This window comes from Sceloporus occidentalis, unplaced genomic scaffold (genome assembly GCF_023333645.1).
Source record: "Sceloporus occidentalis isolate IW3139 unplaced genomic scaffold, rSceOcc1.0.p SCAF_2, whole genome shotgun sequence".
In the NCBI taxonomy this organism is placed as follows: domain Eukaryota; kingdom Metazoa; phylum Chordata; class Lepidosauria; order Squamata; family Phrynosomatidae; genus Sceloporus; species Sceloporus occidentalis.
The window spans coordinates 273,604,586-273,627,619 of record NW_028316982.1 but is presented as its reverse complement, the minus strand read 5'-3'; the positions used below and the strand labels follow the sequence as shown (position 1 = coordinate 273,627,619).

Below are 23,034 nucleotides of genomic sequence, written 5' to 3'. Positions count from 1 at the left end.
AAAAGACCAGGGAAAAAGACCAGCAAAAAGACCAGGGAAGGAGTCCAAGGGCAGACCAGGTCCCTCTTCTCCCTAGAAACCAAATGGCCAACCTGCGGCTATGGTACTTTGGATGTAGAATTGTAGAATCCTAAAGCTGGAATAGCCCACAAGGGCCATCCAATCTGACCCTATTCTGCCATGCAGGAAGACACCATCCAAGTCCTCCCTGGGACAGAAGGACATCCAGACTCTGTTTAAAAACATCCAGACTCTGTTTAAAAACCTTCCACTACACTCCAAGGGAATGCGTTCCTTGCAGTCAGGAGGTTCCTCCTAATATTGAGCTGGAATCTCTTTTCCTGGAGCTTGCATCCATTGTTCTGTGTTCTAGTCTCTGGCGCAGCAGAAAACAAGCTTGCTCCCTCCTCAATGTGACATCCCTTTAAGTATTTAAACAGGGCTATCATATCACCTCTTAACCTTCTCTTCTCCAGGCTAAACATGCCCAGCTCCCTAAGGCATTCCTTGTAGGGTTTCATGGTTTCCAGACCCTTCACCTTTTTAGTCGCCCTCCTTTGGACACATGGCTCCAGTTTTTCAACATCCTTTTTAAATTGTGGTGGCCAGAACTGGACACAATATTCCAGGTGAGGCCTGAGCAAAGCAGAATAGAGTGGCACTATTACTTCCCTTGATCTGGGCACTATAGTTCTATTGATGCAATATAGCGAATTGTATTTGTTTTTCTAGCTGCCGCATCACACTGTTGACTCATGTTCAACTTGTGGTTTACTACGACTCCTAGATCCCTTTGACATGTGCTATTGTCAAGCCAGGTATCCCCCATCCTATAACTATGCATTTCATTTTTTCTGCCTAAGTGCCGTACCTTACATTTCTCCCTGCTGAAGTTCATTTTGTTAGTTTTGGGCCATCTTTCTAATCTATTAAGGTTGTTTTGGATTCTGATCGCGGATGCATCATGAAGGAACTATACTACAAATGTTCCTGGACTACAACTCCCTTGTTGGCTGGGGTTGATAGGACTTGGACTGCCAGCAACTCCCAATGCCAGTCTGATAAATGGCTTGTTCAGATTGCCTTCATAGGTGTGCACAAATGCACAAATCTCTCTCTCTCTCTCTCTCTCTCTCTCTCACACACACACACACACACACGCACACACAGTCCCTGCTCCCTCTTCTGGGCTAGTACATTGTGTCCTCCCAAGAGGTCCAAGAGGTCAGTGGGACCAAAAGACCATCAAGTCCTTTGGACGCAACATGAAACAGGATGACTCATTAGAAAAGGTGATAGTGCTGCTGGGTAAAGTGGACGGCAGCAGGAAAAGAGGAAGGTAAGCGATGGCTCCATCAAAGAAGCCACACTTCTGCTGAGTTTGCAAGACCTGGGCAAGGCTGGGGATAACAGGGTGGCTTGATGGTCTCTCATTCGGAGGATCGTCATAAGCTGAAGTCAATGGCTAGCACATAAGTAAATGTGTCTGAGAGCTAATTATGTCCAAATTCTCCATGGAAGCCCAAATGACTAAGCTAAGATGACTGTACTTCAGAGGCATCCTGTGGTGACATGATGACTCATTGGAAAAGATGATAAGACTTAGAATCATAGCATCCTAGAGTTGGAAGAGACCCCAAGGGCCATCCAGTCTAACCCCTGCCAAGCAGGAAAACACAATCCAAGCACCATCTGAGACGTCTCTGTTTAAAAATCTCTAAAGACAGAGATTCCACCTCCCTCCAAGGCAATTTATTCTGCTGTTTCTGTTCCAGAAGATTTGTGGAATCAGTGAGTTGGAAGAGACCCAAGGACCATCCAGTCCAGCCCCCTTCTGCCATGCAGGAAGATACCATTAAAGCATCCCCTGTAACCAATGACCATCCAGCCTCTGTATAAAGACCTCCAAGGAAGAAGACTCCACCAAAATCTCCCAAAGAGTGTGTTCCACTGTTGAACAGCTCTTGATGTTAGAAAGTTCCTCCTAATGTTGAGCTGGAATCTCTTTTCCTGTAACTTGCTTCCATTGCTCCATTGGGTCCTATTCTCTGGAGCAGCAGAAAACAAGCTGCTCCATCCTCAGTATGACAACCCTTCAAATGTTTAAACAGGGCTATCATATCACCTCTTAACCTTCTCTTTTCCAGGCTAAACATACCCAGCTCTCTAAGGCATTCCTCATAGGGCTTTATGGTTTCCAGACCTTTCACCATTTTGGTTGCCCTCCTTTGGGCACATGGCTCCAGTTTCTCAACTTCCTTTTTGGTTCCCAGAACTGGACCCAGGGTTATTCCCGGTGAGGACTGACCAGAGCAGAATAGACTTACACTATTACTTCCCTTTATCTCAGTGGTTCCCAACCTTCCTAATGCCGCGACCCTTTAATACAGTTCCTCATGTTGTTGTGACCCAAACCCATGAAATTATTTTCATTGCTACTTCATAACTGTAATTAAATAGATGTTTTCCAATGGTCTTAGGCGACCCCCATGAAAGGGTCATTCGACCCCCAAAGGGGTCCCGACCCACAGGTTGGGAACCACTGCTTTATCTAGACACTATACTTCTCTTGATGCAGCCTAAAATTGCGTTGGCCTTTTTAGCTGCCACATCACACTGTTGACTCATGTTCAACTTGTGGTCTTCTAGGACTTAGATCCCTTTCACACGTATAAGTGTCCTAAAGCCAGGTGTCCCCCATAATCCTATATCTATGTATTTCATTTTTCCGCCCCAAGTGCAGTACTTTACATTTTCCCCTATTGAATTTCATTTTGGGGCAGTACAGACGGGAGGCTCCGTGCCGCCCCTGTAAGCCTCGTGTCTGTGCTGGAGCATCCCCATGCTGCTGCAGCACAGGTGCGCCACAAAAAAACAGCTGCCTAGAGCTGCTTCTTTTATGCGACACCAGAAGCAGGAAGGGGCACCGCCATGATGCCACTTCTTGCCAGCAATGCCTGGCCATTGCATGGCAGCAGTGGCAGCATCATGGTGGCCCCCGTATGGATGGGAGGCCGCCATGATGCCGGCGCCTGTACATATTAGGGTTCGGGAGCATGTGGTTGCTGCATGCTCCGGAACCCTAATATCGCCACTGCCATGCCACAAAGCACCTGTATATACTGGGCCTTTGTTAGTTTTGGCCCATCTTTCTAATCTATTCAGGTCATTTTGAATTGTGATCCTCTCCTCTGGGCTATAAGGCACTCCTATGGACATTGCTCAGGAGTGCCCTTATTGTGAGTTCCTGCATGGCAGAAGCGGGTTGGAGTGGATGGCCCTTGGGAACTCTTCCAGCTCTAGGACTCTATGATCCAAAGGCAAAGAAAGAGAGAGAACGACCTCCAGTCTTCTCAAAAGCCAGAATCCCTTGAAGTCCCACGTCCGACTGCAGTGGAAAGAGGCAAGGATATGGGTGGGACTGACTTCGGCGCTCAAGAAAAAAAGGAATCGCACAGAGTATTTGGCAAGAATCTAAACAGGAAGCTAGTGAGTCTGGGACCGACCAAGACATTTTGGTGCCTGGGAGGGATGGGGGGCAGGGATCAAAATGGCATCCCCATCCCCTCCCATTAATTTATAAGGGATTTTGCTCTCCAAAACTCAGTGAACAGCAGCAGCCTAAAGTCCATGTCTTGCTGTCCAATGTGCAAAAAAGATGGGGAGAAGGAACCGAGATCGAGATTTAGGTTGGCGTTCTGGAGGGCAAGGAAATCAGGCTGCAGGAATGGATGGAAGGACTAAACCTCAATAGAAGTTGAGAATAGATAGAACTAAATCTATCTCCAGTTGGCCCTCCGCAATTGCGGCTTTGACTTTTGCAGCCTTGATTATTTGTGGTTTTGATTATTATGTCCTCTCTAGGAACCTCTAAGTCCTCCAGCGCAACTCTGCCAGAAGTTGACCATAAAGTTGCGCTGGAGAACCTAGATGTTCCTAGAAAAAATACTTCTATAGGCCTTTTAGTCCTCCAGCATGATTCTGTGATCAACATCTGGCAGAGTTGCCCTGGAGGACCTGGAGAGAATAGTGTTCAGAGGTTAGGGTTAAAGGACCCCTGTGAATGTGGAAATACCACAAATGGAAAACCACTATTCTTTCTACCTGAGAAAAGACCTCTCTAGGAATATCCAGGTCCTCCAGTGCAACTCTCTGGTCAACACAGGCCAGCAGTCTCTTCCAGATAACATTTTTCTTCTGCCAAGACAGCTCACATAAGGAGGATTCTGGGAGTGCTAGTCCCCAAAAAAGTAAGTTTTCCAATCATAGAATCCTAGCATTGGAAGAGACCCCAAGGGTCCTCCAGTCTGCCCCCCTTCAGCCATGCAGGAAATCTCAATCAAAACATCCCCGACAGATGGCCATCCAGCCCCTGTTTAAAGACCTCCAAGGAAGGAGATCCCACTGTACTGCAAGAAAGTGTGTTCCACTGGACAACCTTGAAAGACCCCTCTATTCTCCCTATTCTGTCCTCCAAGTCATTGATAAAGATGTTGAATAGCATTGAGCCCAGGACAGAGGACCACTGGACACTCCACTGGTCACTTCTCTCCAGGATGAAGAAAAGGAGCCATTGCCAACCATCCTTTGGGTTCAGCTGGTCAGCCAATGACAAATCCATGTAACAGTTACCTTGTCTAGCCCACATTTTACAAGCTTGTTTGCAAGAATGTCATGGGAAACCTTGTCAAAGGCCTTACTGAAATCAAGATCTACTATATCCACAGCATTCCCTTCATCTACCAAGCTAGTAATTTTATCAAAGAAAGAGATTAGATTTGTCTGGCATGACTTCTTTCTCTGAAACCCATGTTGACTTTCTGTGACTAATAAATCTGTGACCCACATCATCCTGCCCCAGGTGCCACCAAACCCTTGCCAGTCTCTTCCCAAAGGGCAGAGAACGTTTTCCTTTGTGCCAGTAGCTGCCAGGTAGCCATGGCAGGTTGTGCATTGCGACAACAGTTCAGGTTGCTCAGCAGCAGAGCACAACACTTCCTGACCGCAGTTGCACAACGCAGCGAGGAGTGGCAGCGTTTCTTTGTTCCCAGGAAGTTTGTGACTCAGAGAAATTGTGTGTGCGATTTTTTTTAAAATCTGGTCCAGAAGAAAGAGCCTCTAATGTTGCATCGGAGGAGTCTTTCCCAGTAGTTTGAGCTCCTAGAAGTGTCCTTAATATAATTAATATGACAAATGTGTATCTGACATTTCACCCAATATGGGACCCAAGGGAGCTCACATCATTAACAAACCAAGAATACCACTAAAAAGCTACCAGAACAGTTTACAATTTCATTAAAATAGAGTTGGCTCTCCACATTTGCATCTTTGACTTTGGCAGATTTGATTATTTGAGGTTTTCATTAATACTTCCTCTCTAGGAATCTCTAGGTCCTCCAGCACAATTCTGCCAGAAGTTGAGCACAGAGTTGTGCTGGAGAACTTTTGTTCCAGTCATACAAATATCACATCTTCAGTGTGGAGACTGTAGTCTTGTGGGGAAAGGGACGTTTCCATGCCCTGCCTTGGCTTGCCAGGCAAAGTGCGCTCACTGCTGCCCATCCTCCAGAAAAAGAGGGAAGTGGCTCTTCCTGCTGCTGCTGCGGAGGTTTCCTCCGGCCGTGCCCAGCTTCCTGGCCCTGAGGAGGGAGGAACCCAAGGCCCACTTTTGCTGGGAAAGGCCAGAGTCTAAGTGGGTGCAAAGACCACAAGGGCCCTGACCTGGAGGTGGACATGATGCACTACCAGGGTGACCAGATGGCATCACTTCAAAGGTGGACGAGGCACCGCAAAATGTAGCCACTTTAAATAAAAGCTTTTAAAAAGACCCTACTCATGTAAATATAAATTTATGCTTCTTAGCCATGCTCAAAATGTAGGACATTGTGAAATTCCTCCGGGACAGAAGGTTGAAATGTATGTAGGACATGTTCCTGGAAAAAAAGAGGAGGCTTTCTGGTCACCCTGGGCATCCGGACATCCTCGGCCAGCTGCACCTCTGGACTGCAGCTTCCATAAGCCCCTTGCCAGCTGGCATAGCATATTGCAATGCTGTGGTTGCACCACAATTCAAGAAGGACGTTGACAATTTGGAGCCATGTGTCCAAAGGAGGGGGACTAAAATGGTGAAGGGTCTGGAAACCATGAAGTCCTATGAGGAACGCCTTAGGGAGCTGGGGATGTTTAGCCTGGAGAAGAGAAAGTTAGGAGGTGATAGGAGAGCCCTGTTTAAATATTTGAAGGGGTGTCATATTGAGGAGAGAGCAAGCTTGTTTTCTGCTGTTCCAGAGAATAGGACACAATAGAGCAATGGATGCAAGCTCCAGGAAAAGAGATTCCACCTCAACATTAGGAGGAACTTCCTGAGTAAGGGCTGTCCGACAGTGGGACACACTCCTTCCTCGGAGTATAGTGGAGTCTCCTTCCTTAGAGGTCTTTAAACAGAGGCTAGATGACCATCTGCTGGGGATGCTTTGACTGAGAGTTCCTGCATGGCAGAAGAAGGGGGTTGGACTGGATCAGGGCCCTTGGGGTCTCTTCCAACTCTAGGATTCTATTGCAAGCTCTTTGGGATAGGACCCAAGTTTATCCCCAGTTGGGTCTTTAAGGAGCTGGGTCTCCCCCAGCCAGACTCTTCCTGTGCCCAATATTTCAGTGGCCACTGATGCTCCGTCCAGGTGGCCACATCCCAAAGGCCTTCCTAGACTTGGCACACAAATCCCCTCCAGGGCCAGACAGTCCCCTTCCTGCCATCTTTGCCTCCAGCGCATATTTGCATGGCATGTTCTGTTTCCAGCTAGGCTTTGCTTCCTTTGCCAAATTCCAGAATAATTGCCCTTTGTTCATTAAAGCTTTGGACAGAGAGAGAGAGAGAGAGATGCACATAGAGAAGTGCTCAGGCTAAGTGCTGCTTCCTTGCACAAGACAGCCACCCATAAGCTTCTGAGCTACACAGCACTCATCTCCCTTCTTAATGATGTTGTAAAAATGAGCAAATCAAGAATAAAGCAAGTGAATAATTTCCATTCCTAGGGTGCTACCCTTCAAATTCCCCAGGAAGACAAAGGGAGTTGTAGACAGACTGATGGCTAGTCTAAATACCCTCAAGGCACCAGGTCCCTCCTGATCTTGGAAGCTAAGTAGGGTCAGCCCTGCTTAGTACCAGGATGGGAGACTGCCTGCCTGTGAAGACCAGGTGCTGGAGGCTGTATTTCAGAGGAAGGAAATGGCAAAACTACCTCTGAGGATTCCTTTGGTTGTTGTTGTTGTTGTTAACTGCGCTTGAGTGATCTGGACCCATAGCAACTCTCTGGATGAGCCATCTCCAAGACCCCCCCCCCCCGTCCTCCCCTGCTTTGCTTAATTCCTGTAACCCCATAAAACCCATAGTGCCCTCCTTAACAGACTCCATCCATTTGGCCTGTGGCCTTCCTCCAACGTTCCCAGCATTATGGTCTTTTCCAAGGAGTCCTTCCTTCTCATGATGTGTCCGAAGTATGACAGCCTCACTTTGGTCATCCTGGCTTCTTCCAGGGAAGTTTCTGGCTTGACCTGCTCTAGGGCCCCTTGCATTGTCCTTTTGACTGCTGTCCATGGGATCCTCAGCCCTCTTCTCCAGCCCCACATAAACTCGAATGAATGGATATTTTTCCTATCTTCTTTCTTAACTGTCCAGCTCTCACATCCATCCGTGGCAATAATAGGGAATACAATGGTTTATGATTCTAACCTTTGTGCTCAGTTGTATATCCTTGCATTTTAGGATCTTTTCTAATTCCTTCATAGCCATTCTTCCCATTCTTAATCTTCTTCTGATTTCCTGGGTGCAGTCCCCATTTCTATCAATGATTGATCCCAGGGAGGGGAATCCTTTTACTATTTCTATTTCTTCATTGTCAAGGTTGAACTGTTGTAAATTCTCCATGGTCATTATTTTGGTTTTCTTTAAGTTTAACTGCAAGGCTGCCTTTGCACTTTCTTCTTTCATCTTCCTAGGTGTTCCGGTCGGTTAGTAGTATGGTGTCATCTGTGTATCTCAGATTGTTGATATTCCTTCCTCCTGTTTTCAGTCCTCCTTCTTCTGTGTCCAAGCCTGCTTTCCTTATAATACGTTCTGCATATAAGTTGAACAGACAAGGTGAGAGGATGCAGCCTTGTCTGACCCCTTTCTCAATTGGGAACCACTCTGTTTCTCTGTTTTCTGTTCTGACACTTCTCTAAGAGAATCCTATGAAAAAATTCATGGGGTTGCCATAAGCTGACAGGCAACTTAAGGCACATATGCATGCATGCACACACATAAACACATGCAAATTGAAGACAGGAGATTCCTCCTTGCTAGCTTTGCCTGTCTGGTCAGAGTCAGACACACCATATTCACACATGTGAAAACACCCATCCCCTCTTCACACACACACACACACACACACACACACACAGAGAGAGAGAGAGAGAGAGAGAGAGAGAGAGAAAGAGAGAGCTTTCAGGACAGAGCACATCGTCCTCCCTTCATATTTGTTATGCAAAGCCAGCAATTATATGGAAATGGCTGGGTTTGCCTATTGGAAAGACAGAGGACCTGACTTGGAAGGGGGCAAAATCCCCAATCCATCTATTTTCTGATGCAGGACAGAAGTATCATCAGATACACAGAGTTCATGCTAACTACCAGTGGATAGCAACTGCAATGAACAGAGCTTTGTTTGCAGTTCCTTAATGGAGAGCCTTGTATGAGTTATTGGACTGTTACTGCAACCTGAGTTATCCAGGTGTGGCAGACACACATTATGATGTCCAGCCAGGACTGTTTGAATCTCCCCCTGCATTTTCTTTCATATTAGATCAGGCCATAGTATGTTTTAGTGTCGGAAATGTTCACTGTATTAGTCGTGGGAGAGCTGTAGGATCCCCTGCATTTTCCCAGGTTTGGTTTGCCCCTTCCCAGCAAGCTCCGTTGCAGCTGGAGGCTTTTAGTTTGAGGCAGTCTTTGCTGAGCTTGCAGAGAGCTGCCTTTTGGTGGCAAACAGGCCCAGACAGACGGAAAGGGCATTTCTTACACGTTAGCCAATTTAGTTACCAGGATCAAGTTAGCCAAATTAGGCACGTTACACATGCGCCTAAAGTACGTACCATGTACGTACTAGGGTTGCCCGGGGGTGTCTCTTCCAGACGCCCCCAACCCTAGTTCGTACACGGTATGTACAAAATGGCGATGCCCATTCTAGATGGGTGCCGCCATTAGGACGTCACAAATGTGCCACATCCAAACGGGGCGGTGCGGACGTGACGTCCTCATGCTGCGCGAGGGCGCCTGGGGCACCATTTTTGCAGCCCTGGAAGGAGTTCCAAAATGGAGCTCCTTCTAGGATTTGCATCGCTGGCGCAGCCTTTAGACGGCTGCGCCAGCGACGCAAGGCAGAAAGGGGCTGAGCAGCCCCTTTCTCCTCCTCCCCGCCTCCATCGGGTGTCCTTGGGCATGAAGCCCCAAGGACACCCCTTTCCAGGGTGCGGGGAAGCGGCCTTTTGCCACTTCCCCACGGCCTGGAAAGCAGTGGATTGGGGCCTCAGAAGCTGCTGCTGTGGCAGCTGAGGCCCTGATCCGGCGGGGAAAGGGCCAGATACAGGCTGCCCCAAACGGGCGGTCTGTAATAATAAAATAATAATAATAAATTTTATTTATATACCGCCCTGTGGTGAACCAATCCAGGCGGTTTACAACATTAAAATAACATGCAGTATAAAAACAATATATTTTCCTCCCTTGCCTTAGTTACCAACAACAAAGAAGTCAAAGAATTCAGGAGCTGAAAGACCCTGCAGCAGCTCCATTGAGTGAGGAGATCAAACCAAGATCAAACCCAGAGAGATGACACCCTGAAGATTGCTGAAAGCCAAACTGTAAAGCATCTTTTATCATAGAATCATAGAATCATAGAATAATAGAGTTGGAAGAGACCGCAAGGGCCATCCAGTCCAACCCCCTGCCATGCAGGAACTCTCAGTCAAAGCATCCCCAGCAGATGGTCATCCAGCCTCTGTTTAAAGACCTCTAAGGAAGGAGACTCCACTATACTCCGAGGAAGTGTGTTCCACTGCCAAACAGCCCTTACTCAGGAAGTTCCTCCTAATGTTGAGGTGGAATCTCTTTTCCTGGAGCTTGCATCCATTGCTCTATTGTGTCCTATTCTCTGAAAAAGCAGAAAACAAGCTTGCTCCCTCCTCAATATGACACTCCTTCAAATATTTAAACAGAGCTATCATATCACCTCTTAACTTTCTCTTCTCCAGGATAAACATCCCCAGCTCCTTAAGCCGTTCCTCATAGGACATGGTTTCTAGACCTTTCACCATTTTACTTGCCCTCCTTTGGACACGTTCTAGTTTTTCAACATCCTTTTTGAATTGTGGTGCCCAGAACTGGACACAATATTCCAGGTGGGGCCTGACCAAAGCAGATAACTTATTTCAAGTTATCTAGAGCTGGGGAGGAGAAAACTCTTTACTTTTGTTCTTTAAATTAAACTTCCCCCTTTTTGAACTTTACATTCAGCATCAGAGTCTTTTTGGGTAAAGGAGTTTGATTTCACCAGGGTACCAGCGTTGCACACCCAAACGTGCCACATCTTTAGTTGCGTGTGTCTTCACATACATTCACACACAGAGGGTGGGCTTCAAACTAGTTCACCCGGCAATGGCTCTCTCTGTGAAAACATCACCGGCTCTGGAAACCCACTCACCTGCCTTCTGATCAAAATTCAGAATGAACGGCTTATAGTCAAAATGAAATTCAACTTGTGGTCTACTAGGACTCCTAGATCCCTTTCACATGTAGAAGTCTCCTTAAGCCAGGTGTCCCCCATCCTATATCTATGCGTTTCATTTTTTAATACCTAAGTGGAGTACCTTACATTTCTCCGTGTTGAATTTCATTTTGTTAGTTTTGGCCCAGCTTTCAAGTCTATTCAGGTCATTTTGAAATTTGATCCTGTCCTCTGGAGCATTAGCTATTCCTCCTAGTTTGGTGTCATCTGCAAATTTGATAAGCATGCCCTCGATTCCTTCACTCTCCTCTCAGTCAGGACTTCCCACCAAGATGAGGGAAGGGAAGCTCTGCTGGTTGCCCAAGGCAAGTTGAGTTGGCCACCCCAAGGCCAGTGGAGTCTCCTTCCTTGGAGGTCTTTAAACAGAGGCTGGGTGGCCATCTTTCTGGTACACTTTGATTGAGAGTTCCTGCATGGCAGAAGGGAGTTGCACTGTATGGCCCTTGGAGTCTCTTCCAACTCTCTAGAGCGGAGAACAAAACATCTGTCCTCTTGATGCACAGCAGCAAAGGGCTGGGACTCAGGGCCAAAACATGGAGCCAGAGATGGGTGTCATTTTGGGGAGGGGGACAGCTGAGTGAGTGGGACTGTCAGCCTGTGCACACCTTTTACAGGTGGGGGTCCTGCCTTTGTTGTGGACCTTGAAGAGTTCCAGATCTGTGATGGAGCCTGATGGAACCTGGGTTTAATGGCCATGGGGCTTGGAGATGCTCAGCCACCACTGTCCTCCCAGCACCAATCCTGGAGACAGGTCCTCTGTGGGCCCACCGCTGTGGTCAAAGGCAACACAAGGGTGCCACACACTATCCCACTACCCCAAGCACACCTTCAGTCTCATCTGTTTTGGAAGGTAAGCAAGATCAGAGTCATAACTGCCTCAGAAGATGGTGGACTCTCCTTTGATTCTAGAATCGCAGCGTTGGAAGAGACCCCAAGATGTCATGCAATCCAGCCCCCTTCTGCCATGCAGGAAGACACCACCAAAGCCCTCCCTGTGACAAATGGCCATCCAGATTCTGTTTAAAAACCTCCAAAGAAGGGGACTCCATCAGCGTCTTCCACGGTCGAACAGGTCTAACCGCCAGGAAGTCCTTCTTAAGGTTCAGGTGAAATCGCTTTTCTTGTAGTTTGATGGAGATCTTGAAACAAAGGTTGGATGGCCACCTCTCCACAATAGTTTAGCAGTAAACTCCTACATGGCAGGGGGTTGAACTAGATGTCCCCTTGGGATCCCTTCCATCCCTATGATGCTAGGACCACCAGACCTTCCATTCAGGATCTTTGATGATGTACTTCTGCATGGCAGAATGGGGTTGGGCTGGATAGCTCTTGTGCTCTCTTCCAGTTCTATGTGAAGTTGAAGACTTTTGTGGCTGGTATCCATAGTTTTCTGTGAGTTTTTCAGGCTATGTGGCCATGATCTAGAAGTCAAACTTTGCTAACTTTAAGGGTTTCTTCTTTCCTGTTGAAGTTGTCCAGGTACTTATGGATTTCAATGGCTTCCCTGTCAGGGACGTAGCCAAGGGGGGGTTCTTGGGGTCCGGACCCCCCCTTCCATTAAAAAAATGAATGGTGTGTGTACTGCTGCGCCACCGCACTCAAGCCCCATTATAATGGTGGCACTTAGTCTGGACCCCCCCCCCCCTTCCTAAAATCCAAGCTACGTCCCTGTCCCTGTGCATTCTGACTCTTCCAATTCTGCCTTTCCCTGTGAATAGTGGAAAGTCTGCCCAATTTTTAAAATGATATTTCACATTGGACCACCAGAAATGGGCTGGAGGGAGGCACAACTAGCCTCAGGCGTCCCAGAAGAAGGCTCTCCCTAGAAATTGTGGAAGTTTCCGTGACTGAAGCAAGGGCAGCCCATTTCCAAAGTTCAGCACATACATACTTGTAGCCTGATCCTTGGACAGCAACGGCTCTTGCTGAAAAAAGGAACTTGTCTGATGAAACTGTTCTCCAACCCGTGAGCAGAGAAGAAGGGCTGATTCAAAAGGAGGAGGAGGAGGAGGAGGAGAGAGGAGAATGTCTCTCTCCTGCCATCATCACTGCCCCAAACAAAACCAGTAAGAAATCTCTCAGGAACGCATGCACATTAGAGTAGGAAGGGGACCCAAGGGCCATTAGTCCAACCCAATTCTGCCAAGCAGGAATGCAAAACTAAAGCATCCATGGGAATATAGTGTTTAGATTGGAGGAAAGTCATAGTGCCACTCTCTTCTGCTTTGGTCAGGCCTCACCTGGAATATATTGCATCCAGTTCTGGGCCCCACAATTCAAAAGGGATGTTGACATGCTGGAGCGTATCCAGAACAGGGCCACCAAAATGGTGGAAGGTCTGGAAACCATGCCTTATGAGGAAAGACTTAGGGAGCTGGGTATATGTTTAGCCTGGGGAAGAGATGGTTAAGAGGTGATATGATATATTTAAATATTTGAAGGGATGTCATATTGAGGAGGGAGCAAGCTTGTTTTCTGCTGCTCCAGAAAACAGGACTCAATGGAGCAGTGGATGCAAACTACAGAAAAAGGTTCCAGCTCAACGTTAGGAGGAACCTCTTGACAGTAAGGGCTGTTCAACAGTGGAAGACGCTCCCTTGGAGATTGTGGTGGAGGTCTTTAAACAGAGTCTAGCTAGCCATCTGTCACAAGGAGGGCTTAGATGGAGTATTCCTGCATGGCAGAAGTGGGTTGGGCTGTTTAAAGACCTCCAAAGAAGTCTCCACCACCTTCTAGCTTCTCAACATCTTTTCTGGAGTAAGCTTGTTTTCTGTTGCTCCAGAGAATAGTACCAAGAACAAGGACAAGAGATTCCTCCTAAACATTTATTGCAAGACCTTCTTTATCAGTGGGAGATGCTGCTGCCTCAGAGTGCGGTGGAGTCTCCTTCTTTGGAGGTTTTAAAACAGAGGCTGGATGGCCATTTGTCGGTGGTGCTTTGACTGAGAGTTCCTGCATGGCAGAAGGGGGTTGGACTGGATCGGGGCCCTTGGGGGGTCTCTTCTGAACCTAGTATGCTGTGTGTGTGTTTAGGGAGCTTTGTGGTGCTGCAAAGATGGGGAAGTGGAAAGAAGGAACTGGGGGTTATCAGCATCCGTCACGTTCAGTTCCGCATTGAAAAGGAAAAGGAATGGGGGAAAAAGGCAGGTGCATGCTGCCAGGTCAGCACCCTGAGACACAGTGAGAAGAGGCGTATTGGAAAAACATCTAGGAGCAGCCGTGTTGGCCATATAGCAAATCCAATGACATCCAAGCCATTATACCATTATTGTGCCAACCAAAATGCACGATTACACATTGCAAGCTTTCGAAGGCACACTGGTTTCTTCATTAGGCAAACAGGAGAAAGAAATTGGAGATGTTAGTCATAGGCCTGCATTTTGCTGTTTCTGGTCTTAGTTCAGATGGCATGGCAGGGAGGGCAATCTGCAGGCTGGCACCTCACCCGTTTTGGCCGTGTGGTCTCTGGGAGATTTTCAAATTCAAGGAAATTTAGTGTCCATTTTTAGATCTGATTATAGATTTATGGAGAAACAGCTCACCAGAGCTTGCAAAGGTTGATTTTTGGACTACCACTCAAAGACCTCAACTTCCCCCAGTTCCGGAGCCATGCGCCTTCACACCAGCCAAGTGGAGCCTCCATGTTTAAGAGCAGTATATGGCTTGGCTATGAAACTGAGTGGGTGATCTTGAGCAAGTCACACTCTCTCAGCCTCAGGGAAAGGAGATGGCAAAACCCCTCTGAAGAAACCTGGCAAGAAAACCCCATGGTAAAAGTTTGTCTTGGGGTCGCCATACGTTGGAAGCAACTTGAAGGCACACAGCAACAGCCACAACCCTCAACAATATGCTGGGAGAGAGAACAAGGTCTGGCTCTCACATTCCTGTCCTTTTCATGGTTCATCTGGGGGCCCAGGTGGACCTGGTTGAAGACGTGGGTCTGGGAAGGACAAGGGGTCAGAGTCTGACCCAACTGGCCAGTCCTGAGGTGACCGCTGGGCAAGCAGACTGGCAAGAATGAGGAATGTGGCAATAGCAATGACACAAACCTGGCCACAAAGGCGACTGGCGACGACACTTCTTGGCATTTTCATTTTCCCTGAGAATGCAAAACTGAAATCGCCAGAAGGCACTTCTAGTTTTAGGTTCCTGTATTTTTGGTCTTAAAAATGAATAAATAAAATGTGGTACTTGCACAAGACTAAAGCCACTGCCCTTTCATGACATTTGGGACCAAGGTTTTACCTGGCTTTTAAAAAATAGGGTAACCTGGGGGGTTTGGGGGCTCACAGGGCCCTCAAAGAGCCACAAAAGAGGCTGGGGGCCCCACAGACTGCACTCAAGATCTGGTCCCTGCTTGGTGGGTCCCCAAAACATTTGTCTTTTCGGACGAAAGGAGTTCCTTCACAGACTGTGGCAATGCTGCTTTCCTTGGGACTGCAGATCCCAGAATGCCCCAAGTGGTATGGCCACTGGGTGCTATCCGGCCGGGGATGATTCTGCAAGTTACTTTCCCAAAAAAGTAACTTTCCCCTGCTCTGCTTTGGTGTCATAAGGTCAGTCTCCTCTCAGCAGCTGGTTGGTTGCAGCCTGTGCAAAAAGCATAAGGCATCCCTTCAAATACTTAAACAGGGCTGTCATATCACTTCTTAACCTTCTCTTCTCCAGGCTGAACATATTGAGATCCCTAAATTGGTCACCATAGGGCTTTATGGTTCCAGACCTCCCACCATTTTGGTTACCTTCCTCTGGACACCTTTGAGCTTCCCCCAGATCCCTCTTGAATTTGGATTGTGATGCTTAGAAAAGGGCCCAATATTGCTCTATGTCTGCATGGCAGAATGGGATTTGGGCTGAATGGCTGTTGGTGTCTCTTCCAACTCTGGGATTGTGTGCCTCTGTGAATTGTTTCAATGCCTCTTCTCTAACTGGGGCTAACAGCGCTGTTGAGAAAACTGCAAAATGGTGACACTTGTGGAACTCCAGTGACACAACCCTGAGCTGACTACCTCCCTTGCACAACAGTCAGAAAAGAACAACCGCCGCACGTGGAAGGGAAATTACACAGGGGAAGACGCCCACAGGATTGCTGCCATCGTTGCTGCCTGAGGCCATACAGGGATGGCAGGTTGTGTAGTCCCAAGGCACAATGTTGGACTTTTGGAAGAGGACACATGGATGTCACACACTCATAGCCACACTGACTGGGTGGGACGCAGGTGGGAGATGCAAAAAAGAAGCGCAACAAACAGCATCCCTGCCCCAAATCTGATGTAGGAGGGTAGGGTAGATGTTTTTACAACATTTGCTTGAAGCGCTTTGGCAAAATCGCAACCCACACAAATGCGTAAGTCACAGTGATGTCACTTACAGCAAAGGCAGCCCCACAGAACCATTTCTGCAAAGAAAGAAAAGAGATCTATCTGCACTTCCTGGAAGGTTACCTTTGAAACCAACAACAAAACACAAGGGAAGGGCTCCAGGCAAGAAAGACCTTGCGACGTTTGTCTTTTGCAGACAATTTTGTTTGGAGACTTTTTCTTTTTTTACATTTTTTTATTTTGGACACCTTATTTTTTGAAAACCACCTTTGGTTCTCAAGAGAGGGAAGAGACCCCGGAGGACGGGGTGACCGGATGTCCCAAACACAAATGAGGACGAAATGTAGGACAGTTAATAAAAACGTAGTGCATTACAAAAGACCAACCTGGCATTTTGGAGGACCTCCTGGACGGAAGGCTGAAATGTAGGATGTGCCCTGGAATAGGAGGACATCTGGTCTTCCTGACTGAGAGTAATCTATTCCAACCCTCTGAAGGCTTTGGAATAATAGAATCATAGAGCTGGAAGAGACCCCAAGAAGGGCCACCCAGTCCAACCTCATTCTGCCATGCAGGAACTCTCAATCAAAGCACACCCAAGAGATGGCCATCCAGGCTCTATGTAAACATCTCCAAAGAAGCAGACTCCACCTTCCTCCAAGAGCTTGCATTCCACTATTGAACAGCTCTTATGGTTAGGAAGTTCTTCCTAATGCTTGGATGTCATCACTTTTCCTTTAGTTTGAATTTATTGCCCTGTGCCTTATTCTCTGGAGCAACAGGAAAAAAGCTTGCTCCATCCTCAGTATAACATCCCTTCCAGTCTTTAAACATAGCTATCATATCTCCAGGAATCAAAGAATCCTAGAGTTAGAAGATACCCCCAAAGGCCATCCAACCCAACAATATTTTGCCATGCAGGAATACACCATCAAAGCACCCCCTTTGACAGATGGCTATCCAGCCTCTGTTTCAAAACAGCCTCCAAAGAAGGAGACTCCACCATTAAGGCAGTCCCTTCACAGAATCCAGAGCTGGAAGGGATCTCCAAGGGTCATTCAGTCCAACCTGCTCCTGTTTAGAGAGCCAGCTTGGTGCAGGGCTTTGAATGCTGGACTATGGCTGTGGAGACCAAGGTTCGATTCCCCACTCAGCCATAAAACCCACTGGGGTGTCCTTGAGCAAGTCACATCCTCTCAGCCCAACCATGTTCTACATAGGATCTTGCTATTATCTGAGAAGACTGGATTATAGTAACCCTCTCCTAGGGTTTTCTTGGCAAGATTCTAGGGAAGTGTCTAGATCAAGGGAAGTAATAGTGCCACTCTGTTCTGCTTTGGTCAGGCCTCCAGTTCTGGGCACCCCAATGCAAAAAGGATGTTGAAAAGCTGGAGCGTGTCCAGAGGAGGGTAACCAAAGTGGTCCAACTCCCAGAATTCCATAGCCCTGAGCCATACAAATTCAAGCAGTGCCCAACCGGGTTATTTCTCCAATGTGGATGCAGCCTTAAGGCTGCTCTGTTGGAAACGCAGCGAAACCCTCCAAGGCTGAAAGGAGCCTTTGCTGCCCTCTGGAGCCACGAGCGACAGCAGTGTGCGGGTTGTCTTTTAACAAAGGCCTGAAAGAGTTAAAAACAACTAAATAAATCATCCAATTAAAAACATCACTTATTCAAAACGTGAATAAAAGCATAGCCCTCGCCCTGCTCTTCAAGGGCCATTATGCAGAACCTGTTTTAGAGTAAAATGGTCTTCCTTGCAGTTGTTACCCAAAGAAAGTTGGGGGGACTCTGGGGTCCCCACCTGAGAGGGACACAATAGTGCTTTCTGCTTCTGTACATGGCTTTGCAAAAGAATCAGTGGTTACAGTAGACTCATAGAATGAGCTGCAGAGTAAAGTGCAGGTGGGCAAATGGCCCCCTACCCTTTTTTACTGCGGCACCTACTCACTTATCACCCCTCCTTTCTGTAGAGAGCTCTGAATACAATGGCCTGTGTTTAACCAGCGGCCTTGAAGAGCCTAGCTCAGTATCTCTTTTGCAGGAGCTAGCTATCTCTGTACATTCCAGGCTCCAAGCAGATGTAATGCCAAGAAGAAAATACGGGACCATTGAGTGAACAGTGAACGCAACCAATTGCTTGTTGTTTAGAAAACAGCCCTCTGCGAAGGGCATAAAAGGGGGGTGGCAAGAAGCCATCAGTGCTGCAGCCTTGCTGACGCCTACTTTGGTGTGCTGCTGCCCTGCGCAGAGGATAAAGCGTTTTTATCCTAGCCAGATGGGTCTCCTTGGCTCTGCTTGTCCTCTGGCCATGGGCCAGGGGCCTTCGGGTTCGTGGGTTTGGGGTCACCCGCTACACACCGACTATCAGCATTGCTTGAAATGTTTTGGGAATTAGCTTAAGCTTGCAAGAGGCTGGGTAACCTTTAGGACCGGGGGCACTTCTGTAAACCGGTAATAACCGAGGAGGACTCCAGGGCTGCATCCAAAAGTGCAGAAATAATCCGGTTAGACACCACTTTAGCTGCCATACATAGTTCAAAGCTATGGAATTCTGGGAACTGTAGTTTGTTGTGGCACCGAAGTGGAGCTCTGCTCAGCATCCTTAATAGATTAGAACCAACAAAATGAATTTCAACAGGGAGAAATGTAAATTACTGCACTTAGACAGGAGAAAAACAAAACACATGGATATAGGATCATGGGGAACACCTAGTTTGATGTATTTGTATGCATTTCTATCTGCATTTTAATTCTTGGCAAGCAGCCTTGCGTTGAGCATTCGGGGAAAGGGCAGAATGTAGTGAATTAAATATTATAGTAACAAGGGTGACCAAGTGGCTTGGACCTCCCGATGGTCCTTGGCTAACTCTCAACCCTCTGCCTCCCCAGCAATGGGAATGTTTCCTGGGATTTTCCCACGGAAAAGGCAGGGCGAACGTCAAGCATTTAATGGAAATACTTCAGAGCTAGTGTCTCCGTCAAGAGTGCTAAAAAGCTGCTCTTTGGATTAAGGGATTATGTGGCCCAGATCCTTTTTTGCAACCACCTAGTAGCATATTTTACTCTCTTTGAGTCTTTTGCTCTCCAGAAATCCCTGTTTCCTGCACAATACTTCCAAATTTTGTGTAAAGCTTGCATCCATTGCTCCATTGGGTCCTGTTCTCCGGAGCAGCAGAAAAGAAGCTTGCTCCCTCTTCAATATGACACCCCTTCAAATATTTAAACAGGGCTATTATCATATTACCCCTTAACCTTCTCTTCTCCAGACTAAACATCCCCAGTTCCCTAAGTTCTTCCTCATAGGGCTTCATGGTTTCCAGGTCCTTCACCATTTTAGTCGCCCTCCTTTGGACACATGGCTCCAGTTTCTCAATGTCCTTTTAGAATTGTGGAGCCCAGAACTGGACATAGGATTATTCCAGGTGGGGCCTGAGCAGAGCAGAATAGAGTGGGGCTATTACTTCCCTTGATCTAGACCAGGGGTAGGCAACCTTTTTGAGCCGGGGGCCGGGTTGCTGTCCCTCAGACAACTGGGGGGCCGAAGCCAATAAACAAATAAATGATTAAATAATATAGGACAATATTTTCAAATGTAGGACACATTTTTAAAATGGAGGACATGCGAAAAAATTTGATGCTTTTTAAAAAATGTTAATATAAATGCATGTTTCTTAGGCATGATCAAAATGGAGAACATTTGGGCCTCAGAAGCTGGCTGATATCAATATCACCACCATCATTATCATCATCATCATCATCATCATTGTTAAAGCAGACATTTTAGCATTAAAAGCACCGAAAATACACAGAAATACTCTTTGGAAAGTCACACTGTCTCACCTTCAGAAAGCGTCTTCTTCTTCTTCCTCCTCCTCCTCCTGCTCTTTCCTTCCTCCCTCCTCCTCCTCCTTCTTCCTCCTCCTCTTCCTCCTTCGTCCTCCTTCCTTCCTCCCTCCTCCTCCTCTTCCTCCTCCTTCCTTCCTTCCTTCCTTCCTCCCTCCTCCTCCTCTTCCTCCTCCTTCCTTCCTTCCTCCCTCCTCCTCCTCTTCCTCCTCCTTCCTTCCTTCCTTCCTTCCTTCCTTCCTCCCTCCTCTTCCTCCTCCTATTCCCCTGCCCCCTTCCTTCCCTCCTCGTGGCTGCTAGGCAGCCGCGGGAAGGGAAGGCTGGGAAGAAGACTGGGGCTGGTCCTGCCGCCTCGCTGGGCCGGATTCGGCCCGTGGGCTGGAGGTTGCTGACCCCTGATCTAGACACTATACAGACACTATATTGATGCAGCCTAAAATCGCATTGGCCTCGTTAGCTGCCGCATCACACTGTTGACTCATGTTCAACTTGTGGTCTACTTGGACTCCCAGATCCCTTCCACACGAATAAGTCTCTCCTTCAGCCAGGTGTCCCCCATAATCCTATATCTGTGCATTTCATATTTAATATGGAGACTCGGACTGCAGGGTCCTTTCCATTTGAAGCACAAAGGTTAAAGGAGTGTCTTTTTTTAAAGCCGTTGATGGTTCAAATACTTTTGATGATCAACACGCACAAACAGACGTTTGCATCATTTCACTGAAGCTGTTAACGGAGCTTCTTTGAATAGAGTTTAATCAGAAAAAATGAAAAAATAACATTTTAGGCAGGCCTATGGTCCGAGCGAAGAAGCATTTGGCCCATAGGATCCTGCAAGGGCCATAGGATCATAGCAAGGCAAGGCTGCTCTTCTACTGTTTTGCAATTGTTTTGTAATTGGTGAATTTGTGGCGGGCGCCGCATGGGAAGCGGAAGCGGCGTTCGAGGCCAGTCCTTTCCTGGCTGGTTTTGGCTGCGAAAGTGCGATAGTAAAGGGATAGTTGGTGGCGTTTCCTGCAAAATGGAGAGGGCTGTCCTTCAGACACTTGAAAAGGCATTCGCTTTGGATTACTGTCGCTTTGGATTACTGTTGCATGAAGCACTGCTGCTTCATGGCTTTGGAGGAAGGCTTTGCCAAGGATACGGAGAGCTACTTGCAGGGAAATATCATCATCATCATCATCATCATCATCACTACTCAAAGATATAGCCATGTTAGTCTGTATAATCAGTACGCAGAGAGATCTTATAGCACCCTTGAGACTCACTGAAAGAAAGAAGTTGGCAGCATGAGCTTTCCTAGACTTGACTAATAACAACAACAACAACAACAATAATAATAAAATAGAGACAGTTAAAGCAGTGTCAAACTGGATTGTGTATGCAGTCCAAGGCTGCATCTGCACTGCAGAAATAACCCAGTTTGACACCACTTTAGTTGCCATGGATGAATGCTCTTGGAATCTGGGGATGTGAGACATTTAGCCTTCTCTGTCAGAGAGCCATAAAAAAGGCCTATAAACCATGGCAGTTAAAGCGGTGTCAAAACGGATTTTTTCTGCAGTGCAAACCACATGGCGCCTTTTTCATGGCGCCCTTCCCGCTCTCTGTCGCTAGAGGCCGCTGTCGGGCAACAGAGACCGGCTTCTAAGCCTCCGGCTCCCTGATTGGCTGGCAGCGGCCAAGGAGGGGCGGAGTCTTCTGCGCTGCTTAGCCCCGCCCCTAATATTAAGACAGACAGAGAGAGGAGCTCCGCGCGCCGCGGCCGTCGGAACGCAGCGGAGGGGAGAGACCACTAGGCTTTGGGGAAAGGGGAGGCACTAGGGAGAGACCACTTAGGACGCGGGAGCGGGGAGGAAGCGGGTATCTGGGGGAAAGAGGGGAGCGAGCGTCTCCTGTGAGGGGCGCCTGGGCGATACCATTGCGAGTCTGGGCGCGGGGGGAGGACAGATATCTCAGGGAGGAACCATTTCCTGGCCGGGGGGGGCAAACTGCCTCTGACGGCCCCATTTGCTAATTAAATTGGGGCAGAAAGGGCTTTATTAAAGGGAGGAGGGTATTGTTGAGTGTGTGTGTGGGGTTTGTTTGTGTGTGGGGTTAATAAGGGTCTGATTTGGATCAGTTTTTCAGTCAGAACTGGGGAGCGTCATTAGCCTGAGCGAGGCCATCTTTGTTTGTAGAAGAGGATTCTGGGTATTGGGGGTATTGTTGTGTGTCTGAGTGTGAGTTGTGCCTCTCTCTCTGTGTTAATAGAGGGCTGTTTTGGGTCAGGATTTCAGTCAGGACTGGGAAAAGTATTTAGCCTGAGCGAGGCCATCTTTGTTTGTAGAAGGGGATTCTGGGTAAAAGGGGCTTTGTGTGTGTGTGGTGTGGCTGTGTATCTGTGGGTTAATAGGGAGCTCTTTTGGGTCAGGTTTTTACTCAGAATCCGGGAGTGTGGTTAGCCTGAGTGAAGCCATCTTTGTTTTTAGAGGGGATTCTGGGTAAAGGAGGGGGCAGTTGGTTTGGCAAAGTAAAGGGGGCATTTGGGTTAGTTGTGGGCAGCTAAAGACTGCCACCGCCGCTGCCGCCTGCCTCCCTGTTCACTCAGATGTGCGCACCTGTCCTGCAACCTCCTCAGGAGAGATTGGGCCTCCAATCTGGATTATCAAAGCCTAATCTGGATTAACTGCATCTCCTTGGGATCCTTTCCTTGGAGTCCCTGTGCTTCGGGAAGCAAAGCCGACTGAGGCGGGGGGGGGGGGCTTTGCTTGAGGAATAATAACAATCACAATTCAGCATCCTAGGACTCTTCCAGCCAGAGCCCCGTCTGGCTTTTCCATCTCCTTCCGTCTCTCTTCCAACGGGAACGAAAGCAGAGATTAAAGGGCCAGAAGAGCCAACAATTTAGGTAGACAAATATTGTTAGTTTGGCCTTGTCTTCTGCACTTGACCGTCCTTTTTCCAGGGGAAGAGTTTCTCCCAAGAACCGTGGAAGGGCAAGAAAGTGACCCTTCAGAGGCGTCTGAAGGGTGCAAGGGATTTCGGGGGGTGGCTTTCTCTTGAAGTT

At 47.7% G+C, this 23,034-nt stretch overlaps 1 protein-coding gene across 3 annotated transcripts in view; it reads left to right on the top strand.

Annotated features, from left to right (window-relative positions):
* The first annotated feature begins 21,718 nt into the window (after nucleotides 1–21,718).
* Nucleotides 21,719–23,034, top strand: part of STIM1 (stromal interaction molecule 1) — a 136,789-nt gene continuing 135,473 nt past the window's right edge. For all 3 annotated transcript variants that reach the window (XM_089513174.1, XM_089513172.1, XM_089513175.1), the window contains exon 1: nucleotides 21,719–22,875. The gene's annotated coding sequence lies outside the window, so the exon portion shown is untranslated. The remainder of the gene's footprint in view (nucleotides 22,876–23,034) is intronic.